Source organism: Rhineura floridana, chromosome 7 (genome assembly GCF_030035675.1).
Source record: "Rhineura floridana isolate rRhiFlo1 chromosome 7, rRhiFlo1.hap2, whole genome shotgun sequence".
Lineage (NCBI taxonomy): Eukaryota > Metazoa > Chordata > Lepidosauria > Squamata > Rhineuridae > Rhineura > Rhineura floridana.
The window spans coordinates 96,176,772-96,197,242 of record NC_084486.1 but is presented as its reverse complement, the minus strand read 5'-3'; positions in this window follow the sequence as shown (position 1 = coordinate 96,197,242).

The window sequence follows — 20,471 nt, the reverse complement described above, 5'->3', positions numbered from 1 at the left end:
TGAGTGTTGATTGTCCAGAGGGGGCCCTTAAATCCTCAATAGTTGCAACCTGGCCACTTCTCAGGCAGTGAATGTAACATGTGGCCAAGCTCTGAATCTCAACTTCTCAAATTAAGAAGTTAAAAATGCATTTGGAAATTGGATAACATCTCCTTCCTATCTTTACTGTCTATGGTGATAATCTAATACCTTTTAAAGTCAGCTGTGATATATCTGTAAAAAGTTGGTGGAAATCAACTTTGAATATGTGAACATTTCTTCCATTTTCAATTGAAATATGTGACAAGTGAAGGCCCAATGACCAAATTAATGGCAGATCTACAAAAAGACACCAAATGTTCCATCTTGATTCTGTGATCTTGCATATTATGCCAAATTATCTTTTCTACTACTTTACAAAATATTTTGCGCCTTTCTTTACTTTTTATCTCTCCCATTGTGTCCATAATTTTTGGCTTCCATAAGAACTAGTTCACTCTAGTAGTTACAGCAGTGAAGTTAGCAGAGCTACACCGTGATTGAATTTGTCCCCATTTCTTTCTGATTATCCTCAGGGGTCTCATTAGGTAACCGAACCCTTGTATTGAAGGTGGAGAGAAGGGATGAAAATTATGGTTAACATCAGTGCAATTCTCCATGCTAATTAGCAATGAGTGGGACTGACAGCATGAAATATAGTCCATGCCAAGAGCTGTGTTGCAGAAGGAGGATGCCTGGAGAGTTTCTTATCTAAAATGCAAAATGTGATTTCCAAAGACTATTAGGAAATGGTATAAGACACTCCCACTGCATCTTCAAATGAATAATAGTCTTCTCAGATTTTTTTTTAAAGCATAAGCAACATAATTTAGGGTTTCCACAATTTTTTCTGCTGATTTCCCCCCATGGAGTAAAGACACTGATTTAGTTTGATAGGAGCTAGAGATCCTGATGTTCAACATTAAAGGAAAGACCAGATCATCAGCATGCCTTCCTTTGGTGTATACTCTAAATCAATAGAACAAGGGGAACCCATTGGCTTAGTGTGATAATGTGTTCCAGTGAACATTTCTCTCCCTTCCCATGTGCTCTGAGTTTGAAGTATGTTATCAGCGTGCCTTGCTGAGGAGTATGTTTCTCCAAACCGGCTAACAGTCTGTAGCAAGACCACCTGCCTATTCCAGCTCATATTCCATGGCTCCGTTTGCATGACATGGTAAGCAAAACTATGGCTTACTGGAACAGTGTGAACATGTAGCCTCCTCGAGATGATCTTCCAGCCACTTTGTTTCTTGCCAGTCCCCTTTGCTCCTACACCTCACTGAGCTAAGTCATGGTTTGGCTTTATGTGTCATCCAAACCAGGGCTCATAGTTAAGCTCTCTCCAGCAGAAAGAAAAGGTGAATAAAAGCACAGAGGAAAATGAAATGAAAAGGAGGCACACTCCAGTTGTACTGGTAATCAACTGTTTATTAGACTTTATGTGTTTCAGAAAACTCTCCACCAGGAGATGTATAAACCATTCAATTTCCTAACTCTGACAAAATCTGGCCCCAAAAGGTCCAAACCAGAGCTTGGAAAAGTTACTTTTTTGAACTACAACTCCCATCAGCCCAAACCAGTGGACATGCTGGCTGGGACTGATGGGAGTTGTAGTTCAAAAAAGTAACTTTTCCAAGCTCTGGTCCAAACATTAACAAATATTCCTGAGATTAGAGGTATCTGCTGGTAAACTATAAGAATTTGTTAATGTTTGGACCTTTTTGAGACAGAATTTATTGGAGATAAGAAACTGAACGATTTATACAGCTCCTGACGAAGGAAAGATCTCCAAAACACGTTGAGCCTAATAAACTGTTGATTACCAATAGCACTAGAGCATGTCTCTTTTTTGTTTCAAGCTCTCCACACAAACCATGAACTTTAGCCAAGAACAAACCTTGGCTGCAGCTCATATTAGTGAGGACAGAGCTTAACCACAAGTCCTAGTTCAGATGAAACTATAATACAAAGCTTGGCTTAGCTCAGTGTGGCTCAGCAGTAAAAAGGACCAGCAAGGAGCAAAGTATCTGCAAGCTCCTCTCCAGGACATGTCCATGCAATTCTGGTAAGCAATAGTTTGGCTTACCATGTCATATGAACCAGGCCTGTGTATGCAAAACCATTGACTAATTAGTTCTGTCCAGGCCTTTCTCTGGTGTTCTCAATTTTACCATGTCACAATTGCACTCCTGTTGTTCTCTGCTGCTCTGCCATGTTTCTCATCTCCATCCTGTTTCCTTGATTTATGTTTCTTCTCCGTCATTACTTTGAATCCTTGTATGCATATTCAGGAGATGACCAATGTGTCAAAATATGCAGTGCTTGTCTTCTGCTAGATTTCCAGCTGTTGGAAAAGAGCCGTGGTAGTGATGAAATAGTTGATGGTATCTTACTATCAAACATACAGTATGAACATCTACTTCTTCCATTGATCTATTTGAGGGTGAAACAGAAGCAGATATCACCATGTTTCAAGAGCAATGGAAAAGGGATATAGGAGTCAGTGTTCAAGAGTGTCCCTGAGAAAGAACTCAGTTTGAAATGCATGTTTAATTGTGAATCTGGAGATTTCCTTCCTTCCGGTTTCCTGCTTGTGGTTCCTTCCTGTTGTTGTTGTTTAAATTTACATCCTGCCCTTCTTCCCAAAGGGAGCCCAAGGCAACAAACATATAAAACACTAAAAACATATTAAAAACAAAAATCTTTTAAAAAAACAATTCCAATTCAGATGTAGATTGGGATAAGATATCTACTTAAAAGACTTGTTGAAAGAGGACGGTCTTCAATAGGTGCTAAGAAGAAAACAGAAAGGCTCAAGGGACCCTAATGCTTAGCGTTAGTGGGGAGATTAGATTATCCTGTTATCAGCATACCTTGTTTAGGACTATGTTCCTCCAAACATAAATGGACCACAGGTACAATTACTATTTTAATTGTTCTGTGTTTGGTACCCTAAGCCTGGAGTTACAGTCCTGAAGTATACACATATTGTTTATCAAGGGCCCCTCTGTTTGTCTCTCTGCCTGTAGATGTTGTGTCTTCAAAACACAAATATATGATTAATTTGTCAAATGGCTGCATTTCTCATAGTGTTAGTTACTATCCTTAAGTTTCCCAGTTTTTATGAAAGCAAACATATAGTCACCTGGGCCCAAGCCATGATTAAGTGAGTTCATTAACTAGGAAGCATACATTGAAGTTTTTTTTAAAAAAAGTAACAAGAATTGTTTGCATAGTCCTTTCATCATATCTATTGTTGATTACTGTTAAATCTCCCAGACTCTCCAGAGATTAAGAAATCTAAAGTACCTGGAACCCATCAAATTTAGAATGGCTGTTGACTTACTGGAAATTGATGGAGAAGTAGAAGAACAAATCTGGTTACTGTACCACATCTTATTCTTCATTCATTGCTGGCTTCCTAATCAATTCAGAGTCATATCAGTGTTTGAATTATGCTGCCTTCAACCAGTATGGAGGGAGGAATTGTAGATGTGCCTAGTTGAGTTCATACAGAATGCTTCCTAAGATTTCTGTGACTTGCTTAGGGGAGGAAATCAAACCCAAAGTAAACATTCACGGTGGATCTTAATTAGTAGTGAGATACAAATGTATAGATTGTAATGTAAAGTTCAGGTATAAATTCCATGACGTGGCCAAAGAACTCTGATAACAGAATTGAACATGTCTTCAAAGCCCTGCCGCTGCTTCTCCTCTGCAAGAAGATGACTGGCAGCAAAAAGTGAGGGGTTTACCTCTGATTTCCCCCAGCAATGTTTTTAGCCTACTTTTCCTTCTATACAGGGGTCCAGATTTGTGTTCCCATTGTAAGCATAGATCTGGGGGTTGAGTTAGGGTCTGGGGAAGGAAGCAGTTGGTGGGAGGGAAGGTGCTGGGAAGAACTGGCAAGTGGGAAAGAGGCTTGTTCACCTGCCTAAGAATCTGCCTCTGCCATGGACTCATTATCTTTTTCTACACCCTCAATTCCCCCACAGTACAAGGAAAATAATAGTACCATGCCCAATGTGAGGGTAAACAAAATAAGCATTGAAAAGTCCTTTGCATTTAAAACCCCCCGATAAATTATATGCCAAAAAGACATCATTTCTTTTTCAGTGTTGGTGCTTGAGATAGTTGCGGTCTGGCAAGGTGCATTGTGATGATTTTTTAAGTTAAGCCTCAATTTTTTATTTTCACCATGTGCGGTTGACTGCAGTCAGGATAAACTGAACATGTGGAAGGGGGAGTGGGATTGCAGTGGTGAGCTCCAAACACTTATGTTTTTATTGTTCACAGAGCCTGCATGCATACAACCTGTGTACATGATCTGAACGTTTTGCAGGGCATTGCACCTGTTTATGCTCTGTGTACCAGGCTCCATATATGTGCTGAGTAGAAACAGGGCCTACTGCTACAATTCTGCTCCCTTCTGCCCAATGCATTTAGTGTCGTTTAAATGTACAGAGCTTGTGCTGCTTTCCTTTTCATGGGAAAGATTCACATACATGTGGCCATCCAGTATAATTTTCTATATTTGCTGTGCTTTTACTCTTGCTGGCCCTCTTGAACATGTTCCTTTGGGCTCACATTCTTCTATGAGGAATGAGTCAACAGTCTGCCAAGTAGATGCTCAGTTTCTCCCAGAACTTTCCATTTTACTCTGCATCCATCATAGCAAAAGTGGAGGGGAGTCTGGACCCACACGGAGAGTACTGTTCCATAGTGCGATTTCTTTTGTGTCTGACTTGTGTCTTTACCCTTTGCTCTGTGGTCTCCTTCTCAAGTACTTCTGGAAATTAATGAGCTTTGTCGCATACACACCTGGCAGGGGAGCAGTGTTAACAGTATTGTTTAACTTTTAACTATAGGATGGCCTCCCTTCAGAGCATCAAAGCCCCATTTGAGTTAATTGTGGCTGTCAAATTATCCTCCCTGTGAAGTGTGAAACTGCACTCTTCTGACAATTGGGATTCCCCAGGGAGATGACATTGTTAGGGCAACTAGCCAGGGAGTGCTTGTGTGAACAATTAGAGGGAACAGTGGCTGCTCTGCCTTCTTCTCCCCATCAGTTCAGCTTTCCTGCTCTATTCCACTATTCCTCCATATTTGCAGGCATGTTTTCGATCCACACTAGCTGTCTTTCCATCCTTTCACTGGAATTTACTGTGGCACAGAAGCCACATGGACTTTAGTCTGGAGCTGGATAACGTAACAGCTGTGCACTATTCTGAAGTGCTACTTCCGCTACATGAGATTGGAAGCAAGGGATGCTGCTTGGCCTCAAGATTATATGATGTGTTAACAACACTTTGTACTTTTATTGGGCCATTTAATCTCAAATAAATCTCAGTAATGTAGTTTTATCACTATTAGCTCTACTGCAGTCTCCTGAGGAACAGCGCTGTCCAGGCTGCAGGTCTGAGCTCAGAGGAAGATTATTGTCTGCTACTGCTATCAACAACAAGGAATATTCTTAGAAACTTGAGAATCTGTTCTCATTGTATGTATAAAAACCACCTCCTTTATAGAGGCATTTAAAGGAACTGAGAGCTGGCTCAGGTTTCATCTACCTCTCCCTGTGCCTCCTTAATCCTGTCCCCTGCAAACTCTTGCTTGCTATCTGCCCTCCATTCTCCCTCCTTTCCACCATATAAATTATCAACCTCTTTCTGTTCCCTGGCTTTTCCCTACTGCATTCAAATACCTCACAGGTCCCCCTGTTCTTGAAAAACAATTAAGAACCCTCTCTTGGCGCACCCTCTCTGTCCAAGTACAGACCAATTTCCTTTCCTTTCTTTTTGCCTCCAAACTGCTGGAGCATGTCATGACTTTCTCTCCTCCAGCTCCTCTCTTGACCTCCTAAAAGCTGGTTTCTGCGCCCTCTTGAAACTGCCCTGTAACATTCTCCTCACTGCCACATCCAGAGGCCTCCCTCTTTGTTCAAGTTCTTCAGAGGTTTGTTCTTGGCCCTCTGCTGTTCTCCTTTTACACACTGCTCTTGAGTGTCCTCATAAAATCCCATAGCTTTTAGTACTGCCTATATGCGCAGAGTGGTAAGCAGCAGTAACGCAGCCGAAAGCTCTGCTCACAGCCGGAGTTTGATTCCAACGGAAGGAGGAAGTCGAATCTCTGGTAAAAGGGGTCGAGGTCCACTCAGCCTTCCATCCATCCGTGGTCGGTAAAATGAGTACCTGGCATATGCTGGGGGGTAAAGAAAGGCTGGGGAAGGAACTGGCAATCCCACCCCATATATACGGTCTGCCTAGTAAACGTTGCAAGACGTCACCCTAAGAGTCGGAAACGACTCGCACTACAAGTGTGGGTACACCTTTACCTTTATATGCAGATGACAATTTGCTGTACCTCTCTGCTCTGGAACTTTCTCCCTTATGTTCTGCATCTCCAGCTGGTTGATATTTCCACTGATCTCTTAAACTCAGCATGGCCAAGACCATACTTCTCATATTCTCATCCAAGCCCTACTCTCCTTATAAATTTTCTGTATCTATTAACAATGTCACCACTGCCCTCCTGTGGACCAGGCACAAAGCCTTAGCTTTATCTTTCACTTCTCTCTCTCTTGCGTCCTCCTTGCCCTCCCCACCCCCATGCTAAGTCATGTTGCTTCCCCCTTTACAACTTAGCAAAAAAAGAATCCCCCTCTGCTCACTCAGTGACAACTTTATTTATTTATTAAATTTATATCCTGCCCTTCCTCCTGAAGGAGCCCAGGCAGCAAACATAACAAAACAATTTAACAGCAGCAAAATCAAAACAACCTAATAACAGTTTAAAACGTTCTAAAACACAGTTACAGTTTAAACCCCTTCTTCCATCCAGTGATCTCAAGGTTGCCAGGAACAAGCCCCTTCGGCCATCAAATGCCTGGGTAAACAGGAATGTTTTCAACTTCCTCCTAAAAGTCAATAGTGATGGAGACAGACACACCTCATTGGGAAGGGCACAAATGAGGAGCCACCACTAAAAGGCCCTGTCACAGGTCAGTGGCAACTAGGCAGTCCCCAGTGGCAGCGCCACCACCAAGACTTCACCTAGACAACTACAAGCCTCTCTACTCCGGTCTGCTCATTGTTTTGCCTCAGTCCCCTTACCTCTGTCTAGAACTTTGCTGCCAAAATCATTCACCTCCCTTATTGCTCTGACCACATGACACCACTCCCATAAATTTCTACACTCCCTTACATTTCTTGCCTACTTCCAGATCAAGCACAAGCTCCTTGTTCTTGTCTTTCGAGCCCTCCATAGCCTTGCTGCTGCTTCTTATCTCTCTGGTCTCATCATATATTGCTGCAGCCCTGCCTGTGACCTTCACTCTTTCGCCATCTGAAGATTTTCTGCTCCCTCAAATGAATTTGCTCTTTTACTCTTGATGCCTTTTAAGCTTTGGAGCTACCTCCCAGAACACCTGAATAATGCTGCTTCCCTTCCTTCACATCTCTCCTCAAAACCCATCTTTTCAGTTAAGCCTTTGACACAATCAAAACTACTGTAATGAAACCTAAGTTGCAGCAACTGAAATAAACGCATATTCTTCCCCTGTTTACCTGTGCCTCTGTCCATTGCCTCAACCTCCTCCCCTGTGTCAAATTTTCATTGGTAAGGTGCCTGGGGCAGGGCAGAGACCTAATCTGGACTCCTTTGGAGGAAGGTGCAGGATAGAAATCAAATAACTAAATAATCTCTCATACTTTATAACACATCATGCACATTGATGGCACTGTATTAATAATACTAGATCATCCACATTGATTCCAGTTGTGTCCTATGAGATACAGGCTGTAATTTGGAATGCAGTTAGAGGGAAATCTGCCCCTTGCTCCAGGCACTGGTATCCCCAAAGCGAAAAGATGGACTTAACTTCTATGACAATAATGTCCCTGAGCACATACTTTTGCTTTCTCCATATGCCATTTCTATCGGGGAAAGTGCTGCATTTTGACGCCATAGCAAGGAAGGCAAAATCTTTTATTTTGCCTCTGATGCTAGAGGGCCTAGCCTTAGAAACAGGAATATGATGGGGCGCGATTTGTCTCTGTGCCTAAAATATCACAGAGGTATCCTATTATTATACAGCCACAAGAGTGGCTGTATACTATAGACAGCGTGGATTTTTCACGTTCCGCAATGTTAAATTGAAAATACTTCCCATGCCATTCTGATGCTTCCCGTAAGCTCATTTCAAAACAAAACGTTACAAAATGTATAGTACTGAACTCAGAATCACTTGCTTAACAATCCTGTCAATTTTCATGGTGATACACAAAACAGAGAGAATCGAGAGTTCAAAGCCTAAAAAGAGGGGGGGAAACCTCAGAGCCCTTTTGGACTTTTTTCTCTGAGAGTTCTCATAATCTGTTGAAATTCATTAAAAATCAGCCATGTTCACAGAGTACCTGTAATCCTAATACTGACCTTGCCTCATACTCTTACCTTCATCTTCTGCAGTTTAAAAGTTAAAAAAAATGTCTGGCTGATTTTAAATTAATTTAAGAACTTTTGGCTGGCAGCCTACGATAATGCAGGGCATGCTCAGTAAGAACCAACTGTCAGTGTTCTAAAAGCCTCACAGCTGCTGGGCTTGGCTAATCAGGGGGCCACACCCACACCAGACTTTGATTTCACTTGAGACAGTCATGGCTTCCCTCAGAGAATCCTGGGAAGTGTAGTTTGTGAAGGGTGCTGAGAGGAGACTGCTATTCCACTGACAGAGCTTCAGTGGGCAGACTGGTTTAACAGTCAGCCACTCTGATTGAAGGTGTGTGAGGGGAACAAGGCGTCTCCTAGCAACTCTCAGCACCCTTCACTAACTACACTTCCCAGGATTCTTTGAGAGAAGCCATGACTGTCCAAAGTGAAATAAAGACCTGGTGTGGATGTGGCCAGGGACAGCTTTGGTTTAAATTTGGGTGGGAGGCTACATGTGCCTGCTGCAGAATAAAAAGGTGGGGAAAACGCTGAAAAGCAATGATACTGTTCACAATGTTTTCCTTTTGCTCTCTGCTATCTTTTTGGCACCTTTTGAATACTTTTCCTCTTTTAACAAGCCTTTTAAGTCGAGACCTATCCCAGTCTGCGTCTGTGCTAGAATTGCTTTTAGTATGTTTTCTTTAATAATGTTTTTAACGCTTTTTTTTTAAAAAAAGATGTTTTAAAGCTTTTTTAAAATGTTTTTAACGTTTTGTTTTAATGTATTTTAAGGTCTTTTAATGATGTTTTAAAGTGTTTTTATCATTTCTGTTTGCCGCCCTGGGCTACTGCTGGGAGGAAGGGTGGGATATAAATCTAATAAATAAATAAAGGAAAGGGGCTTCCCTTCTGCTCAGTACCCACCCACCCAATCTCCTCCCCCTCCCCACCCCTCCCCACCCCGCCCCTCCCCCAGGTCAGTGTTGGACTATGACCTGGGAGACCAGGGTTCGAATCCCCACATAGCCATGAAGCTCACTGGGCGACCTTGGGCCAGTCAGAGGAAGGCAATGGTAAAACCACATCTGAATATCGTTTACCATGAAAACCCTATTCATAGGGTCAACATAAGTCAGGATTGACTTGAAGGCAGTCCATTTCCATTTTCAAACATGATTGCACAGAAATAAATCCCATTGAACTGAAAGAAGTATGCAAACAATCAAACCCACCCTCCCTTCTCCCTCCTATTCCCTGCCCCTTGCCTCTTCCCTCCCCCTTCCTTTCCCCCTCCCTCCCCATCCCCAATCCCCTCCTTCCTCCCCCTCCCCCCTCCCCTTCCTCCTCCCCATGGTCAGTTTTACCTATCTTAAGCATGATTGCACGAAAGTAAATACCATTGAACTCTATAAGCATGCAAATGATCAAACCTGCCCTCCCCTCCCCCTTCCTTTGCCCCCTCCAATACGGTCCTTCCCCCTCCTCCTCCCCCATGGTCAGTTTTTCCTATCCTAGCCATGATTGCATAGGAGTAAATCCCATTGAACTCAATAAGCATGCAAATGATCAAACCAGCTTTTTCCCTCCTTCCCCTCCCCTCTCCCTTCCTCCTCCCTTCCCTCTTCCTCCTCCCCTCCTCCTTCTTCCTCCTCCCCTGCCCACTCCCCCCCTCCCTCCCCCCTGGTCAGTTTTACCTATCCTAAGCATGATTGCATGGGAGTAAATTGCACTGAATTCAATAAACATGCAAATGATCAAACCTGTGCTCCCCCTCCCCCTCCCCCTCCTGCCTGTTCCCATCCCAGTCCTCCATTCTGTGTTTTCTCCCCTCATCCCTGTGGTCAGTTTCACCTATCCTAAGCATGATTGCAGGGGAGTAAATCCCACTGAACTCAATAAGCATCCAAATGATCAATCCATTCTCAGCAAACTTGCACAGGATCCCATTTCTTACCTCCCGGATTAAAAAGCAGGGAAATTCACTCATAGGCAAAAAACCTTGAGGTTTAAGAACGTACCTATAGCCCACATATATTTCTATCTAACTTTAAAAAGCAGGGAAATTGGGCAACTATTATGAATGCACCAGGGGAGCAGGAGACCTGAACTCCTCTGTGAGATACTACATGTTTAAAGTGACCATCTGAACTATATCAACTGTCTTAATAATGTTGCTTCCTCCCTGCTAAAACCAGATCAGCACACCACATGTCTTGTTTCTGTTATTTGGGCTGATTGCAGGTGTTGCCACCACTCACCATTTGCTCAGAGGCACATGTTACCAATTTCTTGCAAGCTACACAGGAAGTGGACTGGACTGTGAAAGACCAACCCAAATTGTGTTTGCATTTTGACAAATTTGTAGGGCAGTCCAATATCTCAGAGAGGAGTTCAGGTCTCCTGCTCCCCTGGTGCATTCACTTTAGCTGCCCAGTTTCCCTGCTTTTTAAAGTTAGATAGAAATATCTGTGGGCTATAGGTACATTCTTAAACCGCAAGGTTTTTTGCCTATTAGTGAATTAGGTATTAGATTAGATATCCTGATACCAAGATACCTAATACCATCAGGGGTATTATATTCCTGTATTATATAGATCCTGGTGACATTTCATTGTAGTTGATGAAAAATGTTTCCTGTGCATATGTATTTAGGAGTTAGCCCCACTGAATATAATTGGATATTTACTTCCCAGTAAAAAGGGAAGTTGTTGGCTTATGTGTCTGCCTCTATCTGCCGTTCCTTTCTGCAAACTCTATTCCCTGTACCTAACCTCTGGTTACACTCCTGCCTTAGCTTTACCCTGCTCCAAAACTCTGGAAGTAAATCGCATTGATTTCAGTAGAGATTTTCTTCATGTTAAGTATACTTAGGATTGCAGCTTTGTCTGCTTTACCTTGCCATATTTTCCCCTGTCGGATCATTTCCATCTGCTTCCTTGTTCTGCATTTCCCTCTGACTGGTTTCTACCCTTGCCTTTTGTCCTCCCCCCTCCTTGTGAATTCTAGATTAATAAATAAAAGTTTCATTACTACCTAGGTTTGCAAAAATGATTTGATTCCAAAAGATGATGAATTTTAAGAGAAGCAAAATGTCAGGCATAGCAGGGACATTTTTAAAGCCTCAGTTAGTTAGGATGGTGGAACACAAGCCTCAGTATAATTGTGTTGCCAGCCCCTGGTTATCAGGAGCTAGGCAAGGGGACACAGCGGTCAATTGCTTTGCTATTTAATGCGGTGGTTTTGTGTTTCCAAGGTGCAATTGTATATTAAATGCATCTTTGCCCCCTGACGTGGCTAAATAATGGGATTTTGCTGCTGGGCTACACTTCTCTGTTACAGCATGGGTAACAGGCGCTCCCTGTGCTGCTCTTTTCAGGATTAAATACTCGTTTCCACTACAAGTAGATGAAGTGTCATTTCTTACTTTAAGAGACAGCTTCCATCTGTGCAGGAAACTCGTTTGGAGAGTCACCTGTTCTGCATTTGTCCAACACTTTGGTCTAGGAAGCTGCCTTATATTGAGTGTCATCTAGTTTAGCATTGTCTTTACTGAATAGCAATGGTTCTCCAGGGTTTCAGACAGGAGAGGTGCCAGAAGGGCCCCAGGCACACACATCCAAGTCTTCAGCTCTACCACTGAACTGCAGCCCCTCTTCATATATGTAAGGCTTATAAAAATTAAAAAAGGCGGACAGCCTAATGGTAGCAAGAAGGAGGGGGCCATGTCGACAGAGAATTCAGCATTTAGTTCTCTATAATATCTGTATTTTCTTTATGGTATTCTTGGCACAGGGATTCTTCTGCACCTATTTAATACAGAAGTGTGGTGCATGTGGTGAATCAAGATTCTTAAGATCAGTGCAAACACCAGTTCCTAAACCATTTTTAAAATTATTTACTCTTAGGCCCCATCATGAACTTGAAATTGAGGAGTAGGTAGAAATTAAGGCTCTGTAGAGCTTTTGGTAAAATGTAGGTAGTTTGTGCCATTTCTATGAGAGTTGCAGAGGGGAAGGCGGCAACCTTTGGACAGGGGTTATTACTGCTGCAACATTAAGCAAGCCCTGTTTTATTAAAGTTATGGCTCATGCTGGCATTAGGGCAATAGAGGTGTCAATTCTCCTGTTATTAACTCTACTGCCTAGAGGCATAGATTTCAGCAAACATATCCAAGAGCTGGAGCTAATCTCTAGCACAGAGTGGACGCCAGGGGTAATTTCCTCAGCCAAGCGTTAAGACCAGAGGAGGGGTGGTCAAGCAAAACTATAGAATTTTCATAGAGAAAAGGGGAAAAAGGAAAAGAGAATTAATGACAAAGAATATCTGCCTCCCAGACTTCCTAGGAATGAAACATTTTTTATAAAATCAATGTAGCTCAGGGACAGGTATGTTATTGCAGTAATATTACTCCCCCTTTACAGATTGCTGTAATAGCACAATCACAAAGAAGTCATGCAGGGTGGGCAAGGATGACATAGGGAGCATCATGGCTTCCCCCGCCCCAAGTATAATGGATAGCAAAGTAGAGAATAGGGAGAGGGGCTGGATTAATGCAAAGAGAAGCTGTCAAGGGAAACTTGTTTCTTCTGTGTGAGGAGCATCTTCTGCACTAGCAAACATAGTAATAGGATTTCAGGCTGATGAGAGAAGTGTCAAGAAGACACATAGGTTAGAAACTCTCAAGTTGGGTTCAGGGTATCTGTTTTAAGGGCATTTGGATCAGGGCTTATTTTGAATCCTGCTGAGTTCTTGCAAGAATTAGCATTAATGTCTATTCAAAATGAAAAGGGAAGCTGGAGCAAAGCAGATATGCATAGATGGCAAGATACAGAGCAAGACTCTGTGTGTTTACGTGGACGTGCATGTATGTGTCTGCACATATTGTTCCACTAATATGCGTGTCAGCTAATGGTGGTGAATTTAGATGGCAGAGCTTGCCAGGTAGCCAGGGATTCATGGACAGCAGGATCTGGAGATGCTCCAAAGTCTCTGAAATCTTAGCAGTTCTGAATTTCCTTTGTAGCAGTATTACAGCATTTCTAGAACCCATAAAACCACAGCTCTCCTGGGAAGCCAGTTCAAGGTGCTTGGGTTTGGGTTAAATGTTGCCAGGTTGATGTAACCTCTTAGAGAGGGCCTGACTCCAAAGCATCTAGAGTGTGTTTAATCACAGCTATCCTGTGAATAATTGTTGAGCCCCAGCTCTCTCAGGAGGATCAAGGAGGGGGGCTGGATGAGTGTCAGAGCCGGCTGCTAGAGCAAGGGGAAGAATCAGACGGTGTTGTGGCTAGCGAGGACGAGGCGAGAGGGTGTGTGTGTGACACTGTGCCAGTTCCCATGGACAGTTCTCCCGCTGAAGAAGACTGCGCTCAGCTTCCAGATGCCCCCAGGGAGCCGTTGGGGGATGTCTTGGCGTGGGCGCCAATTCACCCCCCGAGCTCCCCCCTTGGCACGTCAAGCGCTTCCCCACCTCTCGAAGCATAGGCTGTATTGCCAGATGAGCCGGCGGAGGCACTCCCCCTTTCGGCCCACGCCAGGTGCAGGGAGAAGCGCTTCAGTCAGAGGGAGGTTCTTCGAAGGAGTCAGAGATTACGGGCGAAGACCTTTCCTACTTAAGCCTGCTCCCCCCGACAGGGGTGCTGACTCAACTTCCTTCACATGCTGCAGAGTTTACCTAGGTAGCTTAGTTAGGGATTGTAGTGAGCTAGCATAGTGTGCCTATGAAACGTATTGCCTTCGATGTTACTTTAATAAAACAGGAATTGATTTCATCCTCGTCTCTGTCTTGTGAGTCTCGCTCTGGGCAGGACAATAATATGGTGTTTGGGTTTTCCAAGTATGTAAATAGTATTGCTTTCCCAGTGGAAAGACTCCAGTGTAAAATCTGGAGGCCCTGAAAAGTCCCTTTCTTTGTGTGGGGTGTCCCCCCAGTGGGACTTGGGTGAAGATTTATAGACCAAATTTGCACATTCAGTCACCATCTCTATATATTGATACAATGACATGACCACACAACTGACCATTTCTGTTCCTCTCCACTCTCTTATGTGTTTATACTGCCTTCCTGTTAGATTTTGTTTAGTTTAGATCAGTGGTTCCTGATCTGGGGGCCAGGAGCCCCAGGGGGGCCGCGAAGTAATCCAGAGGGGGCCGTGAACAGTAAAGAAATGAATTATTTATTAATTTTTTAAAAAAGTCTTCACTCCTTCTACACTGTCTGCTTTCCATTGCTGCTGCAGATGACACCTCCCCCTTGCTCCAAACGAGAGGGGAGGCCTTTTGCTGAAGCGCCAGAGCGTCTTTCAGGCGCACTAAGGGCAGACGTCTGCCTATAAAATACATGGCAGATGCCAAAGGAGGCTGAGGGTGGAGCTACCAGGAAGAAGAGGGGATTACTATCACTGATTCCTGTCTCCTTGCACTGCCGCTACTGGCAATGCCCTTACTTAGAATGAGAGGAGAGGGCTTTTTGTGAAGCAAAAAGAAGCAAGCCTGCACAGAAAGGCTGCTTTCCCCCTTCCTTCCTGGCAGCCAGCCTGCCTCCCTGGGGGGAGGGGTTCATGAATTTGTTTCAGCTTATAAAGGGGGTCCCGTGCTCATAAAGGTTGGGAACCACTGGTTTAGATTGCTGAACTCAATAAAGGTGTGAACTTTGACAAAGGCCCTGCCCATTTGCCCCATCCATTTCATAGTTGATGAACAGTGTGTGTATGACTGGGTAAAGAGTTGAGAATTTGAAGCTCAACATGGGATATAAATTAGGCTTCTTGTCATAGAGAATGGTTTTCTAGGAAGTTTATGGCTTTAGCCTGTCAAGAACATTTTTCCAGGCTGAGCCATCCTATAGCAAGATCTAGTCCATCCTTTAGCTGGGACATCCTTTGTGCCAAGAGTCTTCTCTTTCAACCAAGTCCAGTGATATTTATTAAACCTTGGATTTTTCTTGGTATTAGTCCTGTAGCCCTAGATTTTTAAAAATCATATCCCTCTGACACCTGTGGTCTTTGTCCCCTTCTGGGACCAAAACAGCACCCTGGTGAAAGACGATAGCCACCCACTGATCAATCACTTTTCTAAAGGTTCAAAGTATAGACAGCCAAAGCTGTTGAAGTCACTCCTGTATGGTCTGGCTAGCACTTAGTACATCTCTGGCACTAAAGAAGTGTTAAACAGAAGGCATAGTAGATGCCATCCTAAGAAACGTAATTAGAATCTCTGGTTAGTTGTAGCAGGGCACATCCAGGAAATCCAATGTGACAAGAAAGATTGATGCGAGATATTCTGACAGAGTTGTATCAGAACATGCACACATTTTGCATAGTGGATAGCTGCATTAGGAAGTGGTGCTTTAGCTACTAGTTACTTCCTGTTCTTGTGGTAACAAGAAGCCCCTGCAGCTATAATCATAAGGAAAGAACATCTTATTATTCCAACATCCATTGCTAGAATTAGGGACTGTCACCTGAATAAATAAATCCTAGTTGATTAATTGATCAGTTAATATATGATTAATCAATTCAATCTGCATAGGAATGAAACAATTGTTCTGGCAAAAATAAAACATATGTCTTTAGATGACACATTTATTGTTGCAGCAGGCTTCATCTTAGTAGGGGCATCATTCCTTCCTCAGTGAGAGAGAAGTGTTGATGCCTCCTCTGAGATGCTGCCTATCCCCTGCAGTTTGTATAACTAACATTAAATAAATAATTAATGGTTTTTAAATTGGTGTCTTTTTAGACAATACAAATTATAAATGGATTAATAGATGAAAATGAACCAGTCGGATTCAACCCTCCTTTCCTGCAATATAGCTGTATTAGTGATGATAAAAGTGTGCATGATTTTTTTTTAAAAAAATAAGCTTACTCTTTTTTGTTTCTTTCTTTCTACCCTTTCTCATTTAGGGACATTTTTATGTTTGATGCCAGAAGGACATGGAAAGAGGCCAGCCCTGACAGTCAAGCCTACCACCGCAAACCCATCCTCCTTTTCCTCTGGCAAGGTAGCCATGCCCTGCAGATGAGCTGTGGTCTCCTGAGGGTGATGCCAGATTCTCCTGTCAAGAACATGCTCTGTCCTGATGAGCAGAGGCAGCAGGAGCTCTACTGCAGTAGCATGCACTGTCCCAGCCAACAGAGCCCCCGCCATGTACATAGCCAATGAGATGGTGTCTGTAAAGGATTACACCTTCTTGTACATTTCCCCTGTTCCCTTTCAACTCGTTGATTGTGTCCAGATTGTCAGTTTGTAACAGTAACTTTCAGAAAATATTGTACTAAAAATTGAAAATTGCACTCAATAAAAATTATGAAATAACCTTGATGAATTTTCAAAAGACTTTTAGTAGCTGAGAGATTGAAGAATGCTATCACAAAAGAAGGAGGCAGATTTATGAATATGGCATGTTGGGTATTAGCAGCAGCTGCCAAACTGCATGAGTAAGAACATCAACGTATTTCATTCTAAGAGCTGTTTCTTAGGCAGTATAGTTACAGCTGGGGAAAGATACCAAGGTACAAATGACATTGTTTTACGAAGGGTGCCTTCATGTTTCAAAAAAGTATTTTCCATTAAATATATATATATGAAAGAAGGGTATATGGCCTTTGCTTCCATATATTTTAAGACCACACCCGTGTTGGAAACGTGTGCACTCTTTATAATTGACGTGGTACATATGTGATATTGTACCTAATTAAGTACCACAAATTATCCAAGCGTTTATTGTTTTTTGAGATAACAGGCATAATACCCACCAGGAGCTCAGATACACACATACACACCACCACCACAACTTCCAGTGAATCACAGGGATGCTTAAGACATAGCCGCCTCCAAAGAACATTCTGCCCCAAACTGCTTTTTTTGAGGAGGCAAAGAGAGGGACAAGGAGAAAGTTGCAACATCTTTGAACTGAAAGAAAAGTGAGAGAAGTTGGCTGCTGCATTTAGATGCAGAGAAGGTGTGGGGATATGTGGGCTACTTACAGTCTGATCCAATGCACATTAACCTAGAAATAATAAATCCCATGTACTCTGAGGCAAATGTGCATAGGACTGTGGCTTTGCTTACTTAATTAGAGCTTAAACAGGAAATGACATTAAATAAATACTGAGTCAGTCCTTCCTGCTAAGGCAGATAAAGGGGTGTGTTGAAACAGATTAAATGTGTTTTTCAAAAAGAAATACAGGCTTTTAAGAAGTAAACAAGTAGAAATGATTAAACACTCAATTTTTTTTTTACCAATGAGGATCTGCCATTTTTGTTTCTTTGTCCCAGTACATCTCGCTGTATCTGGATAATCTGTTTAACTCCTAGCAATTGTTAAATCTAATTAAGGCTGCAATCCAATACATATCTACTCAGCTCCATTGGCTGCAATCCAATGAACACTTGCCTGGGAGTAAGTCCCATTGAACCCAAGAGAGCTTACTTCTGAGTAGACATGTATTGGATTGCAACCTAAGCCTACACAACTCCTGTATTCCTTCCTAACACTGTTTCATTGGGGAGATGTTGTGGCTATAACATCGTGGTGTCTTTTTCTGCCCTCCACCCTGTTTTGCTTAAGATCAAGCCTGGTTAAAAGTTTTGGAGAACTCAAAGCTAGCTGACTTTGATGACATTTCAGGTGGTCCTAATAAAGGTATCGCCTTACTGTGAATTTTGGGGGGAGTTTCTGTGGACCAGCATGGCTATCTATGAATTTTGAAACAAAGAAAAAGTGGTTGGTCAACCATTATCACTTACCCTGCCCGCCCCGCCCCCTGAATGTAAGGAGTTTAATATCTTTGAGCATCATATATTTGAAAACTTTGTTCAATGCTCTCTACTGGGATCTTGGAATAAGCTAGCTTTCATAGAAGGCTACTTTGACTAAGAGGTTGAGTGAGTCCTCCCACTCACTCACACAAGAGTGGACAAATATCAGTGTTCCTGTATTCTTCTTTCACCTCTAGATTGTCAATTGGGGACTGAAGTGGCAGCAGTTAGTGGCTGGATTTGGCTCAGGGGCTGCCATTTTTACAATGCCCCTAAGATTGTTTCCAACTTTTTGTCATAGTGTGACAAACTCTAGGGTTACATTCAAACACATGGCTTCCCCAAAATAATCATAGGAACTGTTGTTTACCACTCACCAGACCTACTATTCCTAGCACCCATTACAGTTCCCAGGATTCCTTGGAGAAGCTATGTACTTTAAAATGTGCTTTAAACAGAGCTTGGAAAAGTTACTTTTTTGAACTACAACTCCCATCAGCCCAATCCAGTGGCCATGCTGGCTGGGGCTGATGGGAGTTGTAGTTCAAAAAAGTAACTTTTCCAAGCTCTGGCTTTAAACATATGGTGTGGATGTGACCTAGGATAGGGTGGCCAAGCTCTGAAAGAGGAATAAAATAAAATGTTCTCTGCAGTGTAACTTCCTTAGTTTACAGAGGATAAGAATATTTTGCGATGACTCCAAGAGGCTGGTTTTAGAACTGGTTCTTGCCTTTTTTGCTAATTCCCTCCGTTACTACTAATTATGATTCCCAGCTCTCATCTTTTTGAGTAGCAGGATGGATCACTGGTATGACACATTCTCAGTGTCATGAGACAAAGTCAGCTTAGAAGCTTTATCCAAAGTACCCAGGTTGTACCTGCTTCAGAAAGATATGGTTTACTTGGGTATCCAGAAGGAAAACTGCAGCACAGACACTATAGAGCTGCTAATAACAGCTGGAGCAGAAGGAAATCAGACAAAAGATGCTAAAAAGCATGAAGCAAGGCAACATTCATAGAATCACAGAGTTGGAAGGTACCTCAAAGTCATGTCGTCCAACCTCTGCTGATTCAGGAAACCCAGTACTACAGCACCCGTGATAGGTAGCCATCCAGCCTCTGCTTAAAAACCTCCAATGTAGGAGAATCTACGACCTTCAAAAGAAATCGGTTCCACTCTCATAGTTTTTACCATCAGGCGGTTTTTCCTAATATGTAGCATTCTTAACCCTTTTTGTTGTAATTTGAACTCAACAATTTGGATCCTACCCTCTGAAGTGATGGAAAACAAATTTGCGCAAATGTTTTCTTTTTGGGCATGAATGGCATGAATTTTCATGCATAGGAGACTCAAGGGCACCATTGGTATTGGCGTGAGGCTAATCCTGTTTCTTGCCACTGGGTAACCCCAACCATTGAGAATCAAGCCTGCTCCTTTTTTGCATAGCCCCCATCATGGACTGCCAGTGTTCGTTACACTGGAGGGAGACAGAATGTTTCAAACAGGCAGATATTACCTCCTTGACATTTGCAAGAGAAAATACTAACTTTATCTGAAGTTAAAGCAAAACAAAATAAAATTGGGGGGGGACCTGTCTGGCCTGTACCACTTCAAATTGCAGGTTGGGACTCAATTGTAAGTTTAACAGGCATGTAATTTTAGCAAACAGTTTTAAAATGTAATTTTAATAAGTACAATTGTTTCAAAATTACTGATTTTATTTTATTAATTTTGTTCATGTCACTTGGTTTCAGTGTTTGCCTTTATTGCTATTTTAATGAATATTTTAAATTGTCTGTTATAAACCTCTTAGAGGTCTTAATTTGAGTAAACAGTATACAAATTTTGTTAAATAAATAAATGATCTGCTACGTTGGTTGAATCAACCCCACCCTGAACTCCCTGTTTACCAGTTGCTAGTTGGCTACTATGAGAACAGGATGCTGAATTAGATGGGCCATTGGCCTGATCCAGCAGGGCTCCTCTTGTGTTCTTATGGTCCCTGCAATGAGATGTGAAGGAGAAGATTGTACACTTACCATTGTACCTGACTTAGTAGTTTTCTGTGGCTGCAATGCAATACACATTTACCTGGGAGTAAGTCCCAATGGAGCTTACTTCTGAGCAGACGTGTATTGGCTCACGCTATATGTGTAGGACTCTTTTGTGTATAGGGATTCCATCATGGGAGCCCCCAACAGCAGTCTGAAATGGTACAACCCAGACAGACGCTTGGCACCTCAGTGCGAGCTCGGCC